Raw genomic sequence first — 10,306 nt, 5'->3', positions numbered from 1 at the left:
CACTTCTATTGGTGCTCTTTCTGCTATGCTTTCTGCTGACACCAAAATGTGGATCTGCATCCTTGCTTTTATGTCCATCTGGGATAGCCTGTCTGAGAATGGAAAGAGCACAGAGGAGAGCAAGGTGAAGAGATAGAGAGACTGCATCCTAATGAATCTTTAGAGCCCGTGAAGCTAGGCATGCCAGGAACTGGAATGTTAAACTACATGAACCAATAAATATGCCCCATTTTTTCTTAAAAAAAAAAAAATACTACTTGACCTTTGTCACTGTAACATGTCACCTGCACAACTGGAGAAGACCTGAGGGCAGGAAGCTCTGCAAAGGGAGGAAGATGGGAGGTGCTCCAGGCACTGCAGCTGTTGCCAGGAGTGAAGAAACTCCTTCCTGTGGAATACCTGCTGCCCGTTCTGCACTGTGGGGTGCTCTCATATCACATATAAATATATGAGCCCTTATATATTACATACCAAATAATGTATTTGGTAATATGCATTACATATGTAATATACGTCATTATCATATAACCCTGAAGTGCATGTTACCATCCCCATTTCACAGAGTAGGGCATCGAAGCTTAGAGATATTAAGTAATTTCTTCAAGGTCACACAATTGAGAAATGACAAAACAGGTATTAGAAGCCAGATTCCCCCACCACTCCGTCCCCAGGCTGCCTTTAAATTCCTCCCTGAATCCTCTTCCTCGAGAGATCCTGTCCCATCTAAGCCCCTCCTCCTGATCCTCCCACATCATTTGTCTTCTGCTGCTGATTGTCAGCCTTTCTCAAGGTGCCAGGGGCCATAAGTTGGAAGAGCCATCATTCTGAGTAGAAATGCACCTGCAGGGAAGACATAACTCTTTGGAAATAAACTAGAAGTTAGTATCTCTATAATACCCATGGAGAAAGTGTAAGAGTTCAGACAGAAGTGGTTTCAGCCTCTGGGGAAGAGGAATGTAATTTCATCCAGGGTAACCCAACCATCCTCATCCAGTCACAGAGGTGGAGTGGCATAGTCAAGAGCTCTGAACCAGGTTCCAGTGATCTAAGCACTGGTTCCAGCACAGCCCCTGAGTCCCTTAGCAAGTCAAGGACTCTCTTTGAGCCTAGGTCTCCCCACCTATAAAGTGAGGGACTGGACCTAGAAGTGATGTAAGCCCTTCCAGCTCATCCCACTCTGGACTCATGCCTTGAGAAGCCACAGATCTCAGTGCAGGCTTGTGTCATCCTCAAGTACCAGTCACTGGGACAGCAGGAAGTCCTTGGGTGAAATGCTCACCTCTCGGAGTTTATTTTCCCAACATAGGTGGAATAGAAGAAACTAGGTGTCTATGCGTGCTCATTTGTGGTTTCTATCACAATGGAAAATTCCATGAGCATCTACAATCCCTACCTGTGGTGATAGGAACACCCAACCTGGGTCCAGGAAAACACCTGGGCCAAATTACTCCACTAAGCACTTCCCTTCTTCCCCAGCCCTTCCTCACCGGAGCTCCTGATGGCACAGGCTGCCGCTTGCCTGACTGAATTTTCTCACTAACTAAATGTCACACTTCCAGCTGTAATCAGCAAGAGATGCTCTCCAGGCAATTCAGTACAGGAAAGAATAAGGTCCTTCCCACTTCTTATTACCCTCATGAGACGCTGACTGTGGAGCTGGCTAAAACCAATGACAAATAACAGGGTTGCTATGAGGAAGTATGAATGGGGCCTATAGCCCAAGAAGCAGCAATTATGGACACAAAAAAATACATGAAAGGTGGTAAGTAGAGTCCTTCTCAGAGAACAGAGGAGGCAGGAGAGCCCATGATCCACATCTTAGTCACCACACCCCGTGGTCATGATCTTCAATTCTAGTACATTTCTCTATTGTTATAGCAGATACGATGACAAATGATTTTGTAGGATGCCACAGCTCTTTTTGGAAAGCAGTAGAATATAGATGTAAAAGCCAGACAGGACATTACCAGCTGGTATCCAATCATGAAAAAAATAGGGATCCAGTTAGCCCTCATGTCAACATGGAAATTTACTCAAGTTAAAGCATTTTGCAGCTATGAGCCCTTTGGATCTCCAGAATAACTATGTGGGGTAAGAAAGGCATGAGTTATTGCCTTGGCTTAAAAGATGAGGAAACCAAGACCCAAAGAGGGCAAATGGCTTGTCAGAGCTCACTCTGTCTGTAGCATTAGGGCTTCTACACCAGACCATGATTCCTCTTGAAGTGGCTTCCAGTCTGATGGTTTTCAAGTTTGCTCTCATTGAAATGGAAGAGAAAAGGAGAAGGAAGCAAGGAAAGCAAGGAGCATTACAGCTTTAAAAGATTAGCTACAGTGGCTGGGCACGGTAGCTCATGCCAGCAATCCCAGCACTTTGGGGGGCCAAGGCAGGAGAATGGCTTGAGCCCAGGAGTTCCAAACCAGCCTGAGCATCATGGTGAAATCCCGTTTCTACAAAAAATACAAAAATTAGCCAGGTGTATGCCTGTGGTCCCAGCTAGTCAGGAGGCTGAGGCAGAAGGATGGCTTGAGCCTGAGAGGCAGAGGTTGCAGTGAGCCAAGATTGTGCCACCACACTCCAGCCTGGGCAACACAGCAAGATCCTGTCTCAAAAAAAAAAAAAAAAAAAAAAAGAAGATTAGCTACCATATCCAAAACTGCTAGATCCCCACAGGACATTAAGGTAGAGCAATCCACAGATGTGGGGACAGGCTCCCAAGCTCCCAAGGGCTCCCAATTCACCTCAGATTCCAAACACAGCATGGCCAGCAGTGATGGGATGCCCGTAGTTAGAGGGAAGAGGGAGCATGCCTGAGCCCTCAGGACACAACCCCTCACCAGAGGAGTGCTAGAAGGGAACCGAAGCATTCAACTGAACTCCTGTTTGATAGGTAAATAAGCTGAAGCCCTGGAAGAGAAAAGAGCGACTTGCCCCAAGGTTACACAGCCACTTGGTGACAAATTCAAGTTTCCTGATTGCCCTTCCATTTCCCTTTCCAAACTCTTCACCTCCCTACTTCTGTGTGCGACTGACACAGTCCCTGGACTCCTTCCTATCAAGGGGCCCTTCTGGGTCCAGTAGATGCATAGTTCACCTCCGGAAAGCTGTGCAGCTCTTGTCATTGGTTTGGTTTTGGTTTTTAGTAAACCCCTCTCCTCTTCAGGATGTGCAACTCCAGGGGAGGAGATTTAGCTTCGTCAAGCAGAGTCACTATGCCCTTTTAGGATCTTTACTCCTTTCTGACCTCATGCTGTTTTCTGAAGCCACTTTGTCATATCCATGACTCTTTCTTCTCCTGCGATAAAACCTCAAGAACTCTGAAATCCTCCCTTCATCCTGGCTTCCACCAAAGCACTCTCCTCTCAATTCACCAGGAAAGCCTGAATAGGTCTGAACCTGGAACCCCCAAAAGATTCCCCCATTCTCCTTGCAAACCAGATGATGCAAACAGATCCTTTAGAGAAGGAAATCCCCCAACTCCACCCTCCAGAAGTTGCCAAGGCTCATTGTGACTCAGGCAAACCCGATCTTCAGATGCACCTTGTATTCCAGCTACTCCACGTCGCTCACAGCCCCTAATGCCAAACCCTTCGCATCGCCTTTCCTCTTCTCTTTGTCCCTCTTTCTGCCTGACAGGAACTTGCTCATTTGCCAAGGCCCAGCTCAAGGATCTCCTCTTCTAGGATGCTATGTCAATCTGGGCCCATCAAAGTTCAGATGAAGAGACTTTATTTAATGAAAGGATTACTCACAGAGATAAGGCAGTATTAAAAAAATTAATGAGGAACTGTAAGGGCCCCAGACAATGGCAAATGTGGGAAGCCATTACTAAACCAGGATCAAGCGGGATAAGGAAAAGAGACGTGTTACCAGAGCCCTTTGAGAGCTAAAGGCTTCTTTGATTTAATAAAATAATAGTAGGTCAGGAGCAGGGGCTCACACCTGTAATCCCAGCACTTTGGGAGGTTGAGGCAGACAGATCACGAGGTCGAGAGATCTAAACCATCCTGGCCAACATGGTGAAACCCCATCTCTACTAAAAATACAAAAATTAGCCGGGCATGGTGGTGTGCGCCTGTAGTCCCAGCTACTCAGGGGCTGAGGCAGGAGAATCGCTTGAACCTCAGAGGTAGAGGTTGCCATGAGCCAAGATCACACCCCTGTACTCCAACCTGGCAACAGACCAAGACACTGTCTCAAAAAAAATAAATAAATGAATAAATAAATAAATTAATAATTATTATTATCAGGTAATATTTGCTGTAATTTAAAAAGAGAGACAGCTAGCGACTTCTTGCCAGAGCTTAAAAGAATAAAAAGAAAGAAAGAGAGCTAGAAACATGGAAGAGGAGCTGCCAGTACATGCTACAATCTTGGGGAGGCTCAGCCACTGCTGAGACAGAGTGCTGAAGCAAGCCCGTGCCAGGGAAGAAATGGCCCAGCCACTCTCTCTTCCCACCCTCTGATCTCCCACCTGTCATGAGAGGGCAAGTGAGCACAGGCTGCACAGTAGGCTGGATTCAGCATCCCAGGACACAGAGCAGGGAATGGATGGAGCAGACAGAGAGTATCTAGTAAGGCGGCTTTCCTGCTTCCCTCTCCCACCACAAGCAGAATCCAGCCCTCTCCTCTTTACATGCTGGAAAGGCTAATGTATTCATGACATCATATCACATGTAGGGAGATCTCTAGCTCCCTGTCCAGGCAGTGAGCTTCTGGAGGGCAGGCACGAAGTGGTACTGAATAAATGATTGCTTTATTAAAGATTTAATAATGGTGAACATATTTTGAAATCTTCCACCTCTTTATTTTACTCCCCTTACTATCTTAAAGCTCATTGCTTTGTGAGTTCAATTATTTTCCAATTAATAAAGCCCACATTCTTAGTCACCATCTATTTCAACAAATATCATCTAAGTCCTGTGCCCTAAGCACTGTACTTTGTGTGATAGAAGATTTAAAAATAACTAGGGCGTGGCCGAGCAAGGTGGCTCACACCTATAAGCCCAGCACTTTGGGAGGCCGAGGCAGGTGGATCACCTGAGGTCAGGAGTTTGAGACCAACCTGGTCAACATGGTGAAAACTCATCTGTACTAAAAATACAAAAATTAGCTGAGTGTGATGCTGGGCGCCTGTAATACTTGGGAAGCTGAGGCACAAGAATCGCTTTAACCTGAGAGGTGGAGGTTGCAGTGAGCCGAGATCATGCCACTGCACTCTAGTGGAGCAATCAGAGTGAGGTTTTGTCTCAAAAAGAAAAAAAAAATTTTTTTAATAACTAGGGGCTGTATTCTTGAGGTAACTGTTATGGACTAAGTGACAGGTAGCTCCAACTATTGAAAAGGAATTGTTGTGATGGAAAACCCGTAAAAATAAGTTGATTAGAGACTCTTTAAATAATGACAATAAGTAATAACTAGCACCATTTATTAAGCACTTACTATGTAATTGAAACTATACTAGGGTTGGGCACAGGGGCTCACACCTGTAATCCCAGCACTTTGGGATGCCAAGGCAGGCGGATCATGAGGTCAGGAGATCAACATCATCCTGGCCAACATGATGAAACCCCATCTCTACTAAAAGACAAAAAATTAGCCGGGTGTGGTGGCACACACTTGTAGTCCCAGCTACTCAGGAGGCTGAGGCAGGGGAATCACTTGAACCCAGGCAGCAGAGGTTGCAGTGAGCTGAGAGCGTGCCACTGCACTCCAGCTGAGCGACAGAGCAAGACTCTGTCTCAAAAAAAAAAAAAAAAAAAAGAAATTATACTGGATGATTTACATACCTTATTTTTGTCAGTCTTTACAACCTTGAGAGGTGCTTATTATTCCCAATTTATGAATGAAGGAATTGAGGTTAGAGAAGTTAACTGCCCCAATTCACACAATTAACAAATCGGAGTAAGATTAGAGTCAAGGTAAATCTGATTCTACAGCCCATATTTTCGTTCACAATGCTACCTGCTAAAAGACAATATTTTACAATAGAAAAGTCACCTCATAGGCCGGGCACAGTGGCTCACGCCTGTAATCCCAGCACTTTGGGAGGCCGAGGCAGGTGGATCACGAGGTCAAGAGATCGAGACCATCCTGGTCAACATGGTGAAACCCCGTCTCTACTAAAACTACAAAAAATTAGCTGGGCATGGTGGCACGTGCCTGTAATCCCAGCTACTCAGGAGGCTGTGGCAGGAGAATTGCCTGAACCTAGGAGTCAGAGGTTACGGTGAGCCGAGATCGCGCCATTGCACTCCAGCCTGGGTAACAAGAGTGAAACTCTGTCTCAAAAAAAAAAAAAAAGAAAAAAAGAAAAGTCACCTCATATAGAAAATATGGATGAAATACATGAATGAAAAACAGATTCCTCTTTTGCAAAAAAAAAGAAAAGAAAAAAAATGGCGATGGAGTGAAATAGTAGGATAAATTCAGCCCCTTACCTGCCCTGGTGGTGTGATCCAATAGTAAGTACACCAGAGTGGGAGAGCAGAAACCTGAGTTGTAACGAGGCTTTGAGGAAAACTAAAAAGCCTGGCAGTAGCAACTAGCTGCCTAGTTCCACAGTGCCCTCTTGTGATCGGTTGATGTCATGCATGATTTTTCTTAAATTCAAGAATGAAACGCCTGCTAAGCGAAGATTCAGTCAGGGTCACTCCCGGATAAAGTAGATTAGGTCTATTTTCTGACCACTCTCTATTTCAGCCTCACACTCACTGACCTAAACTCCTTGTGACTGAAGTAGACAGAGCGTGGATTTGGGTGTCAGGCTGATCTAAGTACCAGCTCCACTTCTTAGAGAGATGTCAGCCAGGAAGCCTGCTGTCTTCCAAAAGAGGGACTCACGGAGCACAAGGACCCTGCTCCCAAGCTTCTGCCTCTGATCTTTCCCGTTAACAGCTAGAAGCCCAACTGCATCACTGCACTGAAGGCCAACTTACCACACCAAGCAAACTCAACATACTCAGACCATGGTGGCCCACATCCTAGTCTACAGTCCAACAGTGTAACAGGATTTGTTTTCCTTGAAACCAGGACAGTGCATGGTATTAACTGCCTGAGGCTGTTATTTTTCCAGGAGAGAGTAGCCATTCAAGACAGTTTCACAGTATGACAGAAACCTCCATGACCTGTCCCATTAAGCACTGAGTAGTGATAGAGGGCTGAGGGATCCCATAGAAATTTCTGGAGGAAGTGACACTTGAGCCTAGTCTTGAGTACAAGTAAACCAAGTGAAGTTTGGAGATAAGGTCTTCCCACAAAAGTCCAACATGAGTGAAGCCAAAGGCCAAAGAGTTCAGCCAGTGTTAGAAATTCTGTGCTATTAAGGCAAGACTGAGCTGTGGTTGAGAGGTCAATAGGAACCCCTCATGGGAACCTGTTAAGGAACTTGGTCTTTCATTGTATGGAAGGTAACTTACTGAAAGGTTGAAAGCCAAACATGACATGACCATATCTTGCATTGTAGATTAATCAGTTGCTCTGATGGCTGGGATGGACAGACGTGCCAGGGTAGAGATGGGAGGCAGGCAGGACGGCAGAAGAGGTTGTTGTCTTAGTACAGCAGAGACTTGAGAGCTATTGGAGTTTTGAGGGAGCTAATTAGCACTCCTGTTCCACAACTGAGTTCTGAACCAATTGAGAAAAAAGGCAAACTGGTAAACACACAGTGGTGATTTTTATTGCTGACATAGGCTAAGTGGACGATGTAACTTTTATCTACAGACTGTAGTTAACTTCTTTGGAACTCCAGAATTACTCAGATTTACCCACCAAACCATTGGCATTATTGACCACCCCAGGCTTCTTTACGTGAGGCAGACACCTCTAAAACTTACAGGAAAAAGCAGAGCAGAACCCACACACCCTCAGGCTATCAGTCTGCATGTCTCTGGGCATAGAGGATAAAGGGACAGAGAGAGGGCAGATGTGTTACACTAATTAATCTTTAATATAGAAATATCCAAGGTAGAAAAGCATTCTTCCCTTACATTTCCCTTCTTTTTGTTCTTTTCACCAACTGGACTTAACCATTAAAGCCATAGAGAACAACACAGTTTATCACTCCCAAATCCAACTACCTTTGGGATCACTGGAAGCAGTTCAGATTTGGACCCAAAAGGCTCTGAACGGAGTCAGAATACATTAACTAAGGTAACTCCAAGGCTTCTGTAATTCTAAGTCTGAAAATTCACTCCATTCCCCACAGTATGCCCAATCACATGGTCCGTGGTGGCTAATTTTAGGTGTCAAGTTAACTGGATTAAGGCTATCTAGAAACCTGGTAAAGCATTATTTGGGTATGCCTGTGAGGGTGTTTCCAGACTACTGTAGGGTGTGAGTCTGAGGGGACTAGGTGAGCTACACCTTCAATGTGGACCAGCATCCAGTTGACAGAGGGCCCAAAGAGAACAAAAACAGAGAAAAGGCAACATGTCTGTCTCCCTCCTAGAGCTGGGATATGCTCTTTTTTCTCTGTCCTTGGACATCAGAACTCCTGATGTTCTGATGAAGTTGTCCTCTGAGGACAGAGAAGAAAGAGTCTATCCCAGCTCTAGACCTTTGGACTCCAGGGCTTACACTAGCAGCCCACTGGGTTCTCAGGCCTTAAGCCTCAGACTGAGATTTTATCATCAGCATCCCAAGTTCTGAGCTCTTTGGACTTGGACTGAACCACATCAAGATCTCCATAACTGCATGAACCAATTCCCCTAATAAATCCCTTCATTTATCTATATACATATACTATTGGTTGTCTCTGGAGAACCTCAACTAATACATGGTCCAACCTGGCGTGTCGGCACATTAATGCCCAATAATAAAATGCCAAGAACAGAGATGCCCAAATCCACATATAATCCTCTCCTAGTATCAAATTTACTAGAACTTAAATCTCTTTGCAAATCAAAGTTCAAAAATGTTAAATTCCACTAGAATTAAAATCCAAAACTAAATACCCTTATTTTGTGTTGAGAGTTAACCAGCCTGGGCAATATGGTGACACCTAGTCTCTACAAAATATTACAAAATTAGGCCTGGCATGGTGGCTCACACCTGTAATCCCAGCACTTTGGGAAGCCAATCAATGGCAAAAGCCTCATCAGATAAGTTATTTACAAAATACAGATGAGGTCAATATTAATCAAGAAAATTTTAGGCCAGGCCTGGTGGCTCATGCCTGTAATCCCAGCACTCTGGAAGGCCAAGGCAGGTGGATCACTAGAGGTCAGGAGTTCAAGACCATCCTGGCCAACATGGTGAAACCCCATCTCTATTAAAAATACAAAAATTAGCCCACCTATAATCCCAGCTACTTGGGGGGCTGAGACAGAACAGCTTGAACCTGGGAGGCGGAGGTCACAGTAAGCCAAGATCACACCACTCCACTCTTATCTCCAAAAACAAAAGAAAATTTTAGACATGCCAGGTTTTTCTTGTAAAAAATGACAAAGAGGAGAGAAGGTAGAACACAGCTAATATTGGGAAGGATATAAATAGTACTATGAAAGACTTCTGGCAAAAATGTACATTGGCACAAACTTTTTCCTGGCAACATAATCTACACCCTTTGATCTTACATTTTTGAGTTTACTCCAGAAAATAAAAATATAAAAGATCTACTTCGACTATTGTGGCCAACAAGAATAGGCTAAATAATTTATAGTAAATCTATTTAATATTATATGTACATTAATATTGAAATATTTGACACAGAAAGATATTCACCATTTAAATTCAAAAAGTGACCTAGGTGGAGGGTATACCAGGATGAGCAAGTGAAATAAAACGTGTACTGACAGTAGACTGAGAAAGTCAATGAAGATATACAGCAAAGCATGATCAACTTTCTCCTTTTTGCTTACCTACAATTCTACAATGTGCATATATTACCTGTTTGTTTTTAATAGGAGTTCTTGTCTTTGACAGTTCAACGATCTTATTAACAGTTATTTGATTTGATCTGAGCCCTAGAGTTCCTGGCTGTTTTTAGTAACTTTTACCTTAAAGATCTGTTTCCACTAATTTCCTGGCAATTCAGTAATAATTGCATTAAGGTAATAACCCTCTGAACCAATTTACAAGCAAATGGATAAAATTTCTATCTATCAAGGCCGGGCACGGTGGCTCAAGCCTGTAATCCCAGCACTTTGGGAGGCCGAGGCGGGTGGATCACGAGGTCAAGAGATCGAGACCATCCTGGTCAACATGCTGAAACCCTGTCTCTACTAAAAATACAAAAAATTAGCTGTGCATGGTGGTGCGTGCCTGTAATCCCAGCTACTCAGGAGGCTGAGGCAGGAGAACTGCC

The sequence above is a fragment of the Sapajus apella genome, unplaced genomic scaffold (genome assembly GCF_009761245.1).
Source record: "Sapajus apella isolate SASKATOON/1434 unplaced genomic scaffold, GSC_monkey_1.0 scaffold19, whole genome shotgun sequence".
Taxonomy (NCBI): domain Eukaryota; kingdom Metazoa; phylum Chordata; class Mammalia; order Primates; family Cebidae; genus Sapajus; species Sapajus apella.
This window is presented reverse-complemented; position numbering follows the sequence as displayed.